Genomic DNA, 17,989 nt, shown 5'->3' on the forward strand with positions numbered 1-17,989 from the left:
GTGCAAACCAGATGGGATGGCGTATCGCTGCAGAATGTGTTAGCCATGCTGGTTAAGTGTGCCTTGAATTCTAAATAAATCACAACCGTGTCACCAACAAAGCACCATCACAACACCACCTCCATGCTTCACGGTGGGAACCACACATGCAGAGATCATCCATTCACCTACTCTACGTCTCAAATTTGACTCATCAGACCAAAGGACAGATTTCCACCGGTCTAATATCCATTGCTTGTGTTTCTTGGCCCAGCCAAGTCTCCTCTTCTTATTGGTGTTCTTTAGTAGTGGTTTCTTTGCTGAAATCCGACCATGAAAGCCTGATTCAGGCAGTCTCCTCTGAACAGTTGATGTCTGTTACTTTTACTCTGAAGCATTTATTTTGGCTGGTAACTCTAATGACCTTATCCTCTGCAGCAGAGGTAACTCTGGGTCTTCCTTCTCTCTATTGGCCCTCATGAGAGCCAGTTTCATCATAGCGCTTGATGGTTTTTGCGACTGCACTTGAAGAAACTTTCCAAGTTCCTAAAATGTTCCGGATTGACTGACCTTCATGTCTTAAGGTAATGATGGTCTGATCTCTTTTACCTTGTCAGCCCCTACCTTGTCACACCACAACTGATTGGCTCAAATGCATTTAGAAGGAAAGAAATTCCACAAATTCACTTTTAACAAGGTACACCTGTTAATTGAAATGTATTCCAGATGATTACCTTGTTGAGCTGGTTGAGAGAATTCCAAGAGTGTCATCAAGGTAAAGGGTGGCTACTTTGAAGAATTTCAAATATTAAATACATTTTGATTCAACTCTTTTTGGTTACTACATGAATCTTAATTTATTTTCATAGTTTTGATGTCTTCACTATTATTCTACAATGTAGAACATAGTAAAGATAAAGGAATGAGTAAGTGTGTCCAGACTTTTAACTGGTGCTGTATATGCATCAGCCTACTAACTATACAAAAATATGTTTTAAAATCAAATTCATTAGCCTATACTTGTAACTCTGCAACAGAATCGCATGTTTTCTCCCTGCTTTATCATGGTTTGAATAATGTGCGTAATTCCGGTCCATTTAATACAGTACAGTTATATAGTTCACACTCAAAATGATTTGTCTACTGGAGCTAGTTTCATTTATTTACCCAAGAGAGCATTGACAGTGCATTCGGACGTATTCAGACCCCTTCCCCTTTTTCCACAATTTGTTACATTACAGCCTCATTCTAAAATGTATTCATTTTTTCCCTCATCAATCTACACACAATACCCCATAATGACAGAGTTAAAACATGTTTATAGACATTTTTACTAATAAAATTTAAAAAATGAAATACCTTCTTTACATAGGTATTCAGACCCTTTGCTATGAGACTCGAAATTGAGCTCAGGTGCATCCTGTTCCCATTGACCATCCTTGATGTGTCTACAGCTTGATTGGAGTCCATCTGTGGTAAATTAAAATAATTGGACATGATTTGGAAATGCACACAAGTGTGTGTGTGTGTGTGTGTGTGTGTGTGTGTGTGTGTGTGTGTGTGTGTGTGTGTGTGTGCATATGGTCCCACAGTTGACTGTGCAAGCCATGAGATTAAAGGAATTTTCCGTAGAGCTCCGAGACAGGATTGTGTCGGCACAGATCTAAGGAAGTACAGTGAAGGACATTTCTGAAGCATTAAAGACCCCCAAGAACAAAGTGGCCTCCATCATTCTTAAATGGAAGAAGTTTGGAACCACCAAGACTTCCTAGACCTGGCTGCCCGGCCACACTGAGCAATCTGGGGAGAAGGGCCTTGGTAAGGGAGCTGACCAAGAACCCGATGGTCACTCTGCCATAGCTCCAGAGTTCCTCTGTGGCAATGGGAGTATCATCCAGAAGGACAACGCTCTGCAGCAATCCACCAATCAGGCCTTTTTGGTAGTGGCCAGGCACCTAAAGGACTCTGACTATGAGAAACAAGATTCTCTGGTCTGATGAAACCAAGATTGAACACTTTGGCCAGAATTTTGAGTGTCACGTCTGGAAGAAACCTGGCACCATCCCTATGGTGAAGCATTGTGGTGGCAGCATCATACTGTCGGGATGTTTTTCAGCGCTGGGAGACTAGTCAAGATCGAGGGAAAGATGAACGGAGCAAAGTACAGAGAGATCCTTGATGAAAACCTGTTCCAGAGCGCTCAGGACCTCAGACTGGGGTGACAGTTTACCTTCCAACAGGACAATGATCCTAACCACACAGCCAAGACAACGCAGGAGTGGATCAGGACAAGTCTCTGAATGTCTGTGAGTGGCCCAGCCAGAGCCTGTACTTAAATGTACTGAGTTAAGGGTCTGAATACTTGTCATATATTGTTTTTGTAATAAATTTGCAAACATTTCTTTAAAAAATAAAAAACCTGTTCTTGCTTTGTCATTATGGGGTATTGTGTGTAGATTGAGGGGGGGAAAATGATTTAATACATTTTTAGAATAAGGCTGTAACTTAACAAAATGTGGAAAGGGGTCTGAATACTTTCCGAATGCACTGTAAAACCTCACTCGCCCTGCTGCATGGGTTAAAGGCTGAATGCGTGGCGGTAGGGAGCCAGTACGTCAAGGTATAATGGTCTTTGGTTGTTATTACCTAACATAATTATTAACTCTATTCCGCCATGCCTGTGTTGACGGAAAATATGTTCATTTGAATTTCCGTAATGAGGAAGTAGAGGGTTTTAACATTATTCCAGCCACTCTGGCACTGCCATGAAAAAAAAATGGAGATTATGGAATTACTGCAGTGTTTATTCAAAGCAGTCAAATGTTGGGGACAGTTTTTCCGTCCCAAGCCAAAGACGACTGTTGCGAGAATGGAGAAAGTGAAGAGGCTTTGGGGTGGAGTTGAAGTTCCCTTTGTTGTCTGCATGCCTTTTTTATAATGGCCTTCTACTCCCATGGAGACACCTAGAGGTGTGTCCATTAGCAAGTGTTCAGTCATGGTCCTGAGCCTGAAAGATGGCTTCTGTTATACCTGCCTGCATGCCTTTTATGAAGTAGCAATGGTTGCGCCAGAAGTTCCCAGCATTTTGTGGGAAAATGGGTGTTCATGAGCTCCTCTCAGCCATGGCTCCCCGACACACACACACACACACACACACACACACACACACACACACACACACACACACACACACAGCAGTCTTCAGATCAGCGTTAGGCAGATGTGCTGCTGCACCCTCTCAAATCTGGACCTAATCCTCGATGGCGGCCGCATATTTGCGTTCCAGAGGCAGGCACTCTTACACAGGAAACTGACAATGATAAGCCACATTCCTTTCATATGACTCTATTCTCCCTCTGTTTTGTAACTGAATAGTTCAGGGAAATGCTGTTCAGGAATGGCCCTCTGTTCTGTATGAAGAAAAATGTGTAACCGCAGTGTTTACATAACCATGGTGACGTAGCGGTGGAACCGACACCTGCGGCCATCTCCGGGGACGTCTGGGTTTCCTAACGGACCTCAAGGAGTATTAAGACTGACTCGCCAGGCTAAGTCACTCTCACACCGCACAGTCAGGCAGCCAGCAGTGCTTATTCTATCCTGCCTGGCCAGAGACCATAGGGCGGTGGGAAGCGCTTCCTTGCCTTCAGTTTCACTGCATTTAATCAGGAATAGTAGTAGCCTTGAGGCAGGGTTGGGCTAGTCATAACTGCGAGGGACTGAGCTGTGTTGTTGCTAGGAAAGGTCATCCTGTTGCACAGTGACACTCATCTGAATAAGGCAGGGTCATCCTATTCTGAGGAAGCTCTGCAGGGTCGATGAGGTTCATTGTTGTACAGCTGTGGAGTAGGAGAGGAAGGCATGAAGGTAGGCAGCTAATTGGAGAAGGAAACAGCAACCGAGTTGGAGTTGAGCCAGGGTAGCGGAGGAGCACTTGACAGCTCACAAGGGTCCCTGGTAATTAATCCAGGCATAAATCTCAGGTTCCCTGCCAGCTTCTCTCCTCTCAGCTTCTCCCTACTCTACTGCTGGAGTGGCTGGTTGTGATGGGGACATTGCCGTTACCCATCGTCTCCCTCCAGGCCTGTTCTACATAAGATACCCTTCTCTGGCCCATTCTGATGAAGCTGCTCTACTTTAGCCTGGGATAGGGCATTGTTTTTTACAGGCAAGGCATATGGCACCTGTGGGTGCCCTATAAAGTCAGCGCTGCAGACGGAATCACAGTATCCAGAAATTAAAACTTAGTAGGAAATCAACTAAATGTATTGAACTTATTAGAAAGATCATGAATTTGCCCAAGTTAATCATAAGACCTCAACAAAGTGATTCGTATTTTCCTGCAACTTTCTGAAACGGCACAGAAATGCACCACTTTGTGTAGCCTTTAGCGATGATGCTATTCATAACCTTCTAGTATAGTTGGAAAGGCTTTTCCAAAAAACCTTCTCAATTAAATATTAACTACAAAGTAGCCTATGCCTGGCAGAATATGATCATTTGCAACACAATTGGCCACTGAATTGATGCGAACAGTGCAATCACATGAGCACTAAAGAAACATCGCTAACCAAACAACAGTCTCATGCTGGTGCGCACTTGCATTAAAGGGTAGCTGCAACCAAAAATCAAATTGTCTTTATTTTTCCCAGACCTCTAAGTGGTCTGATGTGGTTTAAGCATTGTTGTGGACTTAGAATATCCACTTTTGTTGTTTTTTCTATAAATAAAGTGATTTTTGAGAGAGAGCGAAACTTAAAAAAAAAAAATGGAAACCTGGAAAAACTAAACGGAGAAAATTGCATACCCGCTCTTGCAAGAGTGAAACCAAAGGCGGTGGAATTTGAGTGAATATTATGCTCTTCTCTATTCAATTGTATATTATTTTATTTTCTAAGGCTCGACCTCCAATCAATCAACCTATATCACAAAGTGCTATACAGAAACCCAGCCTAAAACCCCAAACAGTAAGCAATGTAGAAGCACGATAGCTAGGAAAAACTCGCTAGAAAGGCAGGAACCTAGAGAGGAACCAGGCTCTGAGGGGTGGTCAGTCCAGTCCTCTTCTGGCTTTGCCGGGTAGAGATTATAACAGTACATGGCCAAGATGTTCAAACGTTCATAGATGACCAGCAGGGTCAAATAATAATCACAGTGGTTATAAGAGGGTGCAACAGGTTAGCACCTCATGAGTAAATATCAGTTGGCTTTTCATATCCGAGCATTCAGAGTTTGAGACAGCAGGTTCGGTAGAGAGTAGCACGTCCGGTGAACAGTTCAGGGTTCCATAGCCGCAGGCAGAACAGTTGAAACTGGAGCAGCAGCACGACCAGGTGGACTGGGGACAGCAAGGAGTCACCAGGCCAGGTAGTCTTGAGGCATGATCCTAGGGCTCAGGTCCTCCGAGAGAAAAAGAGAGAATTAGAGGGAGCATACTTAAATTCACACAGGATAAGACAGGAGAAATACTCCAGATATAAGACTGACCCTAGCCCCGACACAAACTATTGCAGCATAATTACTGGCGGCTGAGACAGGCGGGGTTGGGAGACACTGTGGCCCCGTCCGAATATACCCCCGGACAGGGCCAACCAGGCAGGATATAACCCCACCCACTTTGCCTAGCACAGCCTCCACACCACTAGAGGGATATCTTCAACCACCAATTTACTACCCTGAGACAAGGCCGAGTATAGCCCACGAAGATCTCCCCCACGGCACGAACCCAAGGGGGGCACCAACCCGGACAGGAAGATCACTTCAGACTCAACCCACTAAAGTGACGCACCCGTCCTAGGGACAGCATGGAAGAACACCAGTAACCCAGCCCCTATAATGGGGTTAGAGGCAGAGAATCCCAGTGGCGAGGGGAACCGGCCAGGCAAAGACAACAAGGGTGGTTCGTTGCTCCAGTGCCTTTCCATTCACCTTCACACCCCTGGGCCAGACTACACTCAATCATAGGACCTACTGAAGAGATGAATCTTCAATAAAGACTTTAGAGGTTGAGACTGAGTCTGCATCTCACACATGGATAAGCAGACCAGACCATTCCATAAAAATGGAGCTCTATTGGAGAAAGCCCTGCCTCATGCTGTTTTCTTAGAAATTCTAGGGACAATAAGGCCTGCGTCTTGTGACCGTAGCGTACGTGTAGGTATGTATGGCAGGAGCAAATCAGAAAGGTAGATTGGAGCAAGCCCATGCAATGCTTTGTAGGTCAGCAGTAAAACCTTGAAATCAGCCCTAGCCTTAACAGGAAGCCAGTGTAGAGAGGCTAGCACTGGAGTAATATTTTTTGGTTCTAGTCAAGATTCTAGCAGCCGTGTTTAGCACTAACGTAAGTTTTATTTAGGGCTTTATCCGGGTAGCCGGAAAGTAGAGCATTGCAGTAGTCTAAACAAAATAAAACAATGAATGCACAAGGTGCAATTTCAAAATTGGGTAGTGCATCATCAGTTCCTCTTGTCATGTTAGTCATTGCATACCTTAAAGCTATTTATAGCTTGTCAGAAATGTCCAGATCAACTAGCCCATGTCAGCTAACTTGTTTGTATATTTTTTTGCCCATAGATATTGTTATTTTTTTGTCACTGAAATATCACATGAATACACATTAGACATGGCAGAATGTATAGAAGTGCAAGAAAATTAGCTTTAAAACTGCAAAAACTTTGTTGAACCCCATGACAAAATGTCTAGAATTGGAGGAAATTAGCTTTAAACCTTCAAAATTCTCTCCACCAACAAGAGGGGTGTGAACAGTTTGTGTCATGAACAGTGCCATAGAAATAGACGTGAGGGGCCCCCGAGTGGAAAAAGTTTGGGAACCCCTGCTCTAGCCCTAGCCAAGGTTATGCCCTTTTGTTCCTCACATTGCTGTCTCTACCCACTGGTCCTTAGCGAACGGGCAGACTTGCTCGGGCTGAGTGGCTAACACACAGAGCCCTCTTTCTGAAACATTTAATCCTCTAGCCACCCTCAGCGGGGACGGAAGAAACCGTATGCATCCGGTTTTCAGGGGAAATGGAAAGAGCCTGTGATACGACTTCCACTTTTGGACGGTAACAAGGCGACACTCCATCTCAACATCACATTTTACTGGATTAGTTAAACAGTGCAGAAGATTAGTTAAACAGTGCTCCCCCGACATTTTTTTTTTTTCTCTCTTTGGACCTGAATGCCAAAACATTCAAGAGAGAAATGTGGTCAATGTTTACCTATTTTGTATACCCCACCACACCAGGAGACATCCATGTCTTCATCACTGGAAAAGATAAACGGTTGAGATTGCTGTAATTGAAAAGCTTACAAATAGGGTTGTCAAACTTTGATAATTTCTAGATTTTAAATTGTATTTTTTACAGTAAATGAGAATTATTATTTTCTTCATATTTGCATATGTCGTAGCTTTGACCCTATTTTACAACTGGAGTTATTGTCTTGTGCCCGCCATCGGTTGAGACACATGCTCTTGAATACAGGGTGGGTGTCATGTTTTGGCTAATAAATGTACTAAAATGGGACTCAAATAGACATTTCTACTTTCAAGTGGTACCACAAATATGGAGGTCCACACATCAGAGAATGTTTGAATGGGATTATCTGTTGTAAATGATACTGTCAATCCTCTATAGGAAACCTATTGAAATCATATAAATACTGTACAGTTCCTTCATAAAGTATTCATACCCCATGACTTATTCCACATTTTGTTGTTACAGCCTGAATTCTAAATGGATTTAAATAAAAACAATTCTCAACCATCTACACACAATACCCCATAATGACAAAGTGAAAATAAAATGTACATTTTTTTTTTTAAATAAAGAAATATCTCAATACATAAGTATTCACACCCCTTTGCTATGACACCCCAAATTGAGCTCCGGTGCATCCAATTTCCTTTGATCGTCCTTGATGTCACTACAACTTGATTGGAGTACACCTGTGGCCAATTCAATTGTTTGGACAATATTTAGAAACACACCTGTCTATATAAGGTCCCATAGTTGACAGTACATGTCAGAGCAGAAACTATACCATGAAGTCCAAGGAATTGCCTGTAGATCTCTGAGAGAGAATTGTGATGAGGCATATCTGGGGAAGGGTATGAAACAATTTCTACAGTGTTGAAAGTTTCCAAGAGCACAGTGATCTCCATCATTGGGAAATTGAAAAAATATGGAACTTCCAGACTCTGTCTAGAGCTGGGTGTCCGATCAAACTGAGAAACCTGGCAAGAAGGACCTTGGTTGGCGAGGTGAACAAGAACTCATTGACCACTGACAGAACTACGGAGTTCCTTGGCTGAGATGGGAGAACCTGCCAGAAGGACAATAGTCTGTACAGCACCTCACCAATCTGGGTGGCCATACAAAAGCCACTCCTAAGAACAAGGCACATGACAACGCCTGGTGTTTGCAAAAAGGCACGTGATAGACTGAACGCATAAGGCAAAAATATTCTGTGGTCTGATGAGACAAAAGTTGAACTCTTTGGCCTGAATGAAAAGCACTATGTCTTTGTCCACCGTGAAGCATGCTGGTGGCAGCATTATACTATGGAGATGCTTTTCACCGGCAGGGACTGGTAGACTGGTAAGGATAGAGGGAACAGGGAATGTAGCCAAGCACATGCAAATCCTTGATGAGAACCTGCTTCAGAGTGCAAATGACCTTAGAATGAGGGTGAAGATTTACGTTCCAACAGGATAATGGCCCCCAAGCATAAAGCCAATGAAACGCTGGAATGGCTTCAGAACAAGTGTGTGGAAGTCGCCCAGACTTGAATTCCATTGAAAATCTGTGGAAAGACTTGAAGAATTCTGTTCACTGCCGATCCAACTTAACAAAGCTTGAGGAAATCTGCAAGGGAGAATGGGAGAACCCAAATGTGTAAAGCTGATAGACATATCCAAGACTCAAAGCTGTATTCGCCGCCAAAGGTGCATCTACTAAGTATTGATTAAGGGGTGCGGATACTTATGCAAATGACATTTCTGTATTTAATTTTCAATAAATTTGCAAAGATTTCTAAACATGTTTTCACTTTCGTTATGGGGCATTATGTGTAGATGGGTGAGGGGAAATCTATTTAATCCAATTAGATTTCAGGCTGTAACACAACAAAATGTGGATTAAGTCAAGAGGAATGAATACTTTCTGAAGGCACTATATATATAGAATAGACATGTCCAATTAAATTGACCGGCAGCCATCTTTTGTGGTAGTAATTAGAATTTAACGTTTCAATTTCAATGGTGTATCAGCTAAATGGCAGTGGTCTGAACGGATCAGTCCATTCTGTTTGGGCAGGGACGATACCAGTATTGTGACTTTCGTTACTATCGCAGCAAGGAAACAAAACATGAAGCCGATTTAACTTCTTTAGGGAAATAAAAAAGCCCTAATGTTGTAAACAAACATCATTATGTTGTCTTTGCAGAGTCACATTTGTTTATTTTCCATGCAATAGCACATACGATTTTACAGACAGCTGGTTTTTAAAGGACCTAATAGTTAGATCTGCTTCGTGTTTTCATTTTTTCCATGGAACAAATATTGCAATACTGGTATTGTTCCCGGCTCTAATTTCTATGATTTGTAAGTACACCTACCCTGTATTTAAGAGCATGTCTCAACTGATGACGGTCACAACACAAACCTCAGATGTAAAGTAGGGTCTAAGTTACATAATGTGAATATGTGGTTGTAGCTTTATATATGATTTTACAAATTTACAAGATAGTTTGACAACCCTGTTTTTTGTAAGCTTTTAAATTATTTCTAACTCAACCGTTTATCAGTTCCAGTGAATGTTTTGGCATTCAGGTCCAGAAAGTAACGATCTGACCACTTCTTCCATAGGCAAAAATGTCTGGAAAGTTTTGTTTAAATCAAAAGGGATGCTGTCAAAAAGTGATTGAATTCAAATGGATTTACCTGACAGCCTAGGATATTAGAAATCACATTCACTAGTCAGAAACTCTGAGGTGTCCTATTCATAATAACAGGTGACTGAAACAACGTTTTCCACTTCTTGAGCTCCCTGCTTGGTACTTTCTGTTCTGTATGATGACAATTTTAGGCATGGTGGAATTAGATGAAGTCAGCAGATACTGTTACATAATATTAATCTTTCATGGACAGACTACGGAAACATAAATGCTATCGTATGTCTGTCAAGATACAATGGGATGCGTGACATAACGAGCAGCATTAGTTCCGTGAGGGGACATTTGGCCCATAGACTTGCCTGTAACTTGCAGAGGTTATCACTCTGTTCTCTTAAAGGAAAAAATCACCCAACCACTCATTCCTATTATTTAGTGTTACATAACACTATGTGAGAACAATGACTTTTTTTTGTCAACAAATGTTTCATTTTGTATAATAAGATTGGTAGCAAAATGTGTGAATTGTTGTGGAAATCTGTTACAGCTAAAGTTAACTACAAAACCCACAATGCTCTCTCTATGGATTGGCTGGCTAGCTAGGTAACTTGCTAGCAAACGTAGCTACACACAATAATACCAAAGTCATTATCAGCGTGTGCAGTAGCTAATTATCTGTAAAATCGCCTAATCAAACTGCACTATCAATTTAGGAGTCAATCTCACCATGTTCAATCTGCAAATTGATGTGCCTTAGAGTGGGGTTTGACATTCACAATGGCACCATGCAATGCACCCTGGACTGAGAGGCAGACAAATGGGAGAAATGTGTTATACCCTCTGTTATATTACACATTTCCAGAGGTACGGGTATCGCAAAAATATGATCAATGGCTTATGAAATCTGACTTGTATGATAGATGTTTTCGCAATCTTAAAGTTGCGTTCCTTTTAACTTCCAGTGTAGTGAGACCGGCTTTATCTCAATGCTACGTCATACCGGCTGAATTTCTGCCTGCTAAAACGGCAATATCTCAGATACAAATTAATTGACCAAGGGAATCTATAGAACATCGCTCAGAGATCCACAAAAACTATCAGTCAAAATGGTGACTCTTTAATTGAACATGTATGGACTCATAACTTAATCGAGCGTCTGACCAATTACACAAGACCTTAGTTATGGGTTAACCAAGATTACAAAATATGAATGCATGGCTTCCTCCTTGTTTAACATATACAGTGCCTTCAGAAACTGTTCACACCCATTGACTTTTTCCACATTTTGTTGTTACAGCCTGAATTTAAAATTAATTACATTTTGGGTTTTTTGTCACTGGCCTACACACAATACCCCATAATGTCTAGGTAGTATTATGTTTTTTTGAAATGTTTACAAATTAATTAAAAATAAAAAGCTGTAATGTCTTGGGTCAATAAGTATTCAACCCTTTTGTTATGGCAAGCCTAAATAAGTTCAGGAGTAAAAATGTGCTTAAGTCACAAGTTGCATGGACTCCTCCTGTGTTCAATAATAGTCACTACAAAGATACAGACATCCTTCCTAACTCAGTTGCCAGAGAGGAAGGAAACAGCTCAGGGATTTCACCATGTGCCCAATGGTGACTTTAAAACAGTTCGTTTTTTCCTATCACAGCCATTAAACTCTGAGGATGGATCAACAACATTGTACTCAACAATACTAACCTAATTGACAGAGTGAAAAGAAGGGAGCCTGTTTGCAACAAGGCACTATAGTAATACTGCAAAACATGGCCAAGACAATTACTTTTTGTCCTGAATACAAGGTGTTATGTTTGGGCCAAATCCTATAGAACATATCACTGAGTACCACTCTCCATATTGTCATGCATAGTGGTGGCTGCGTCATGTTATGAGCATAGCGATTACAAGCATAAACTGGTGAGTTTCAGGATTAAAAAATAAACGGAATGGAGCTAACCACAGGCGAAAACCTGGTTGTCTGATTTCCACCAGACACTAGGAGATTCATTCTCCTTTCAGCAGGCCTAAAACCTAAAAGGCCAAATCTATAGTAGATTTGCTAAAGAAGACAGTGAATGTTCCTGAGTGGCCGAGTTACAGTTTTGAAAACCCATGGCAACACCTTAAAATGGTTGTCTAGCAATGATCAACAACCAATTTGACTGCGCTTGAATAATGGGCAAATGTTGCACAAACCAGGTGTGGAAAGCTCTTCGAGACTTACCCAGAAATACTCACAGCTGTAATCGCTGCCAAAGGTGCTTCTATAAAGTATTTACTCAGGGGTGTGAATACTTAAGTCATTGAGATTTCTGTATTTCATTTCCAATAAATGTGCAAACATTTCTAAAAACAGTTTTCACTTTATCATTATGGGGTATTGTGTGTAGACAAGTGAGAAAATAAATACATTTAATCCATTTAGAATTTAGGTTATATCACAACAGAATGTGCAGTAAGTCAAGGGGTATGAATACTTTCTGAAGGCACTGTAGATGTAAACATTGATTAGCCTATGACCTAATATTTTGGATAAATATTCCATGTGTTTGAGAAAAATATTCTAAACTTTTGAGAAAACAATCCACAAAAAGTTAGTAGAATCAAGCCTTTCTACATCTGAATTTGACATGGGAAATGGTTCTAGGTAATTGTCAATGCGTAATAATCATTGTCCGCACCCGGCGGTTTATGAAAAGCTTGTGGAGATGATACAGAAAGTTCCATGGTCTCTGTAACACATTGTGAGCATTTACAGCTGTCAGGCCCTTGTGTTGTAAAATGTGAAGGTTATTTTGACTCCCCATTCATCCAACAGAGACCTTTAGTAGTCTCCCCCTTCAGTATATTTAACCTTTGGAGAAATGCTCAATGTTCTGGGCTTTGTTGATGTGGATAAATGTGTCTAATCCGTTAAAACAGTGTGAGAATCCTCTCCCCTGGGCTCTCTTTCTGTTGCTATACAGACAGCGGACAGATACCGCTGCCATGACAACACACAACCATTACTCATAACCGTCTGCATACACAATGAGGGACAAGACCCTGAAATGCAATCAGTGGTGTCAGGGAGCTGTTGCCATGGCAATGTGGCTGTGACACGGCAGCAGCAGATGCAGTTGGCGAGGGGGAGAGAGAGAGTAAGTCAGCGTTTATGGGTTCTAAAACATCTCAGAATAGGAGGGGGAATGCGGTGCATATGTACAGTGGGGGGGAAAAGTATTTGATCCCCTGCTGATTTTGTACATTTGCCCACTTACAAAGAAATGATCAGTCTATAATTTTAATGGTAGGTTTATTTGAACAGTGAGAGACAGAATAACAACAAAAATATCCAGAAAAACGCATGTAAAAAATGTTATAAAATGATTTGCATTTTAATGAGGGAAATAAGTATTTGACCCCTCTGCAAAACATGACTTAGTACTTGGTGGCAAAACCCTTGTTGGCAATCAGAGGTCAGACGTTTCTTGTAGTTGGCCACCAGGTTTGCATCACATCTCAGGAGGGATTTTGTCCCACTCCTTTTTGCAGATCTTCTCCAAGTCATTAAGGTTTCGAGGCTGACGTTTGGCAACTCGAACCTTCAGCTCCCTCCACAGATTTTCTATGGGATTAAGGTCTGGAGACTGGCTAGGCCACTCCAGGACCTTAATGTGCTTTGTCTTGAGCCACTCCTTTGTTGCCTTGGCCGTGTGTTTTGGGTCATTGTCATGCTGGAATACCCATCCACGACCATTTTCAATGCCCTGGCTGAGGGAAGGAGGTTCTCACCCAAGATTTGATGGTACATGGCCCCGTCCATTGTCCTTTTGATGCGGTGAAGTTGTCCTGTCCCCTTAGCAGAAAAACACCCCCAAAGCATAATGTTTCCACCTCCATGTTTGACGGTGGGGATGGTGTTCTTGGGGTCATAGGCAGCATTCCTCCTCCTCCAAACACGGCGAGTTGAGTTGATGCCAAAGAGCTCCATTTTGGTCTCATCTGACCACAACACTTTCACTCAGTTGTCCTCTGAATCATTCAGATGTTCATTGGCAAACTTCAGATGGGCATGTATATGTATTCTTGAGCAGGGGGACCTTGCGGGCGCTGCAGGATTTCAGTCCTTCACGGCGTAGTGTGTTACCAATAGTTTTCTTGGTGACTATGGTCCCAGCTGCCTTGAGATCATTGACAAGATCCTCCCGTGTAGTTCTGGGCTGACTCCTCAACGTTCTCATGATCATTGAAACCCCACGAGGTGAGATCTTGTACGGAGCCCCAGGCCGAGGGATATTGACAGTTCTTTTGTGTTTCTCCCATTTGCGAATAATCGCACCAAATGTTGTCACCTACTCACCAAGCTGCTTGGCGATGGTCTTGTAGCCCATTCCAGCCTTGTGTAGGTCTACAATTTTGTCCCTGACATCCTTGGAGAGCTCTTTGGTCTTGGCCATGGTGGAGAGTTTGGAATCTGATTGATTGATTGCTTCTGTGGACAGGTGTCTTTTATACATGTATCAAGCTGCGGTTAGGAGCACTCCCTTTAAGCGTGTGCTCCTAATCTCAGCTCGTTACCTGTATAAAAGACACCTGGCAGACAGAAATCTTTCTGATTGAGAGGGTGTCAAATACTTATTTCCCTCATTAAAATGCAAATCAATTCATAACATTTTTGACATGTGTTTTTCTGGATATTTTTGTTGTTGTTCTGTCTCTCACTGTTCAAATAAACCTACCATTAAAATTATAGACTGATCCTTTCTTTATCAGTGGGCAAACGTACAAAATCAGCAGGGGATCAAATACTTTTTTCCCCCACCGTATGCTGCGTTTACACAGGCAGCTGAGTTCTGAACTTTTTTGGCCAATCACATCAGATCTTTTTCAGAGCTGATCTGATTAATCAAAAGACCTCTTAGTGAAAGAAAAGAGCCAAATTGGGCTGCCTCTGTAAACGCAGGCAAAGACACAGACCGAATATCTATTAGGAATCATTCCTATTCTGTTAGGTTACCCCACCGAGTCTCTCTCTCCTTGCAATTATAACATTAAACATAGGGCACGGAACAATTTTCAGCCAAGGTGATGAATGGTGTGATCTATCTTTAGATCTTTATGGAACGTCTTGTACAATGTAATATACCTCCCACCATATTAGCAGCAGGCTCTGCACTTACTGCACCGACTGCAGTGTCAACGTCTAACGCTAGGTACATTTCAAGGGATGTCACCACCACTGATTCAATAGGACCTATTCAAGGTACAGCCAGCCTGGCTGAAAATGTACAGCAGCAACCACTAATTGGTAATTGTAACAGATGTCTTGGTGTTTATAGTCTCTCTGTGTGTACACTGTACATAGAAAACATCTGAGCCCACATGACCTGTCCTGCATAAGAGATGCTTGCTTTGTTTGCAGACTGTATAGAGTACCAGTCAAGAGTTTGGACATCTACTCATTCAAAGGTTTTTTTATTTTTAAGATTTTCTGCGTTGTAGAATAATAATGAAGACATTAAAACTATGAAGTACTACATATGGAATCATGTAGTAACCAACAAAGTGTTAAACAAATTAAAATATAATGTATATTTTAGTTTCTTCAAAGTAGCCATCTTTTGCCTTGATGACAGCTTTGCACACACTTGGCATTCGCTCAACCAGCTTCAGATGGAATGCTTTTCCAACAGTCTTGAAGGAGTTCCCACATATGCTGAGCACTTGTTGGCTGCTTTTCCTTCACTCCCAGTCCAACTCATTCCAAACCATCTCAATTGGTTTGAGGTCGGGTGATTGTGGAGGCCAGGTCATCTGATGCAGCACTCCATCACTCTCCTTCTTGGTCAAATAGTCCTTACACAGCCTGGAGGTGTATTGGGTCATAGTCCTGTTGAAAAACAAATGATAGTCCCACTAAGCGCAAACCAGATGGGATGGCTTATCGCTGCAGAATGCTGTGGTAGCCATGCTGGTTAAGTGTACCTTGAATTCTAAATAAATCACTGACAGTGTCACCAGCAAAGCACCATCACACCACCCCTTTCATTCTTCACGGTGGGAACCACACATGCGGAGATCATCCGTTCACCTACTTTGTGTATCACAAAGACAGGGCGGTTGGAGCTAAAAATCTCAAATGTGGACTTATCAGACCAAAGGACAGATTTCCACTGGTCTAATGTCCATTGCTTGTGTTTCTTGGCCCAAGTAAGTCTCTTCTTCGTGTCCTTATGTAGTGGTTGCTTTGCAGCAATTTTCCAATGATGGCCTGATTCACACAGTCTCTTCTGAACAGTTGATATTGAGATGTCTGTTACTTGAACTCTGTGAAGCATTTATTTGGGCTGCAATCTGAGGTGCAGTTAACTCTAATGAACTTATCCTCTGCAGCAGTGGTAACTCGGGGTCTTCCTTTCCTGTGGCGGTCCTCATGAGAGCCAGTTTCATCCTGACCGGTTGCATCACCACCTGGTATGGCAACTGCTCAGCATCTGACCGTAAAACCCGGACTACACCGCTCGCGTCGCAAAATAAATTCAGGAATCTATGTTATTCAATTATTGTACCCACACTGCTCACGCGCGTCAACGAGCGTCTGCGTTGCCAAAGGCTAAAATAGAAGTAATTCCTATTTCTGATGCATATCGCACTGCAAGTCCTGCCTCTCCCATCTCTTCATTGGTTTATAGAAGCAGGTACCCACGTGCCATCCAGTGGCGGTTCAAGACCATTTCAACTGGGGAGGCCAAGACGTTATTGTTGTCAAATCGTTTTCTTCACTGCATTGCAGGCATTAGCAGGCAAAAGACCATATTCCGTGTTGCCACTGTCTAATAACGGATGTAAAAAAAGAACGATAGCAAAAATTAGTTATGTAAAAATTATTTCATACTGCACATTTAGGGGGGCCACAAGGAGGTCCAAAATTGTTGTTACAGGGACATCGACCTGTACCCAAATTAATGTCATTGGTTCAGAGTTTGTTTTGATATTTTAACCTGCGTGTCATGATCGCGTTTGGTGTAGAGGGACAAAATTAATTTATGCGCGATGTTGCACGTGCGCAGCCGGTTTGTGTTCTGTGTGAGGCGCTACGTAGGGTTGTGTGTACTGCCCAGTACGTCACTGGGGGCAAGCTTCCTGCCATCCAGGACCTATATACTGCTGAAGAATTAATGAAATGGTCACTACTCGCTGTTTATTATCGATGCATAATCACTTTACCCCTACCTACATGTACAAATTTACCTCGACTAACCTGTACCCCCGCACATTGACCCATTTACCCCCTGTATATACTGTAGCCTCATTATTGTTAATAATATTGTTTTTATTGTTTTTATTTTTTACTTGAGTTTATTTAGTAAATATTTTCTTAACCAACAATCCAGTCAAGAAAATAGTTATGGGCTGGTAAGTAAGAATTTCACAGTAAGGTCTATACCGCCTGTTCGGCGCATGTGACAAATAAAATTAGATTTTAGAGCAGGGGAGTATAGGAGGAAGTATTTTCTGCATATGCATTGTTATTTCGAAAGCCAAACCCACCTCTGGTGTGCATTGCCAAATACGTTTTTATTTTCGTGTGATATACGGCCTCTATAATATAGCTCATTATTTGTATTTATTTTATACTTTTTTTGATCATCTTTATCAAGGGATCCAATAATTCCGGACCCCACTGTAAAGGGCTGTCCCTGAAAATAACAACAAACAAATCTTGGTTGTCTGAAAAGTTGTCTGTACTTTCGACCAATGTGGATTTTATATAGAGACATACCCTATGTGTTTTAATAAAATCAACTCAATTAATTGAGCTTGTTTGATGCTTTAAACTTACTGTTTGAGATAAGATACATGACTCAACCTGACCCAACCATTCTCCTCCAGTCCTGCTGGCCTTTTCAGATTCTGCAATTACTCTCCTGAAGTTGCCGGTAATAGGCTATACGAGGAATCAGCAACCATTCTCATGTGGAATGCCAATTTATCTTACCATTTCTACCGATCTGAGTGCAGTTATGGTTTTCATATGTACATTTTCATGGAACAGTTTAATTTATAATAATGTCTTCCCATCAATCTTTTTCATGTGGTTAATCAAAATTGTGTCTAAATTAAAAT

At 41.8% G+C, this 17,989-nt stretch overlaps 1 protein-coding gene across 3 annotated transcripts in view; it reads left to right on the top strand.

Annotated features, from left to right (window-relative positions):
- Nucleotides 1-17,989, top strand: part of LOC106604936 (protein FAM13B) — a 75,353-nt gene that overhangs the window by 22,035 nt on the left and 35,329 nt on the right. The gene's annotated exons all lie outside the window — the stretch shown is intronic.

Source organism: Salmo salar, chromosome ssa05, assembly GCF_905237065.1.
Source record: "Salmo salar chromosome ssa05, Ssal_v3.1, whole genome shotgun sequence".
Lineage (NCBI taxonomy): Eukaryota > Metazoa > Chordata > Actinopteri > Salmoniformes > Salmonidae > Salmo > Salmo salar.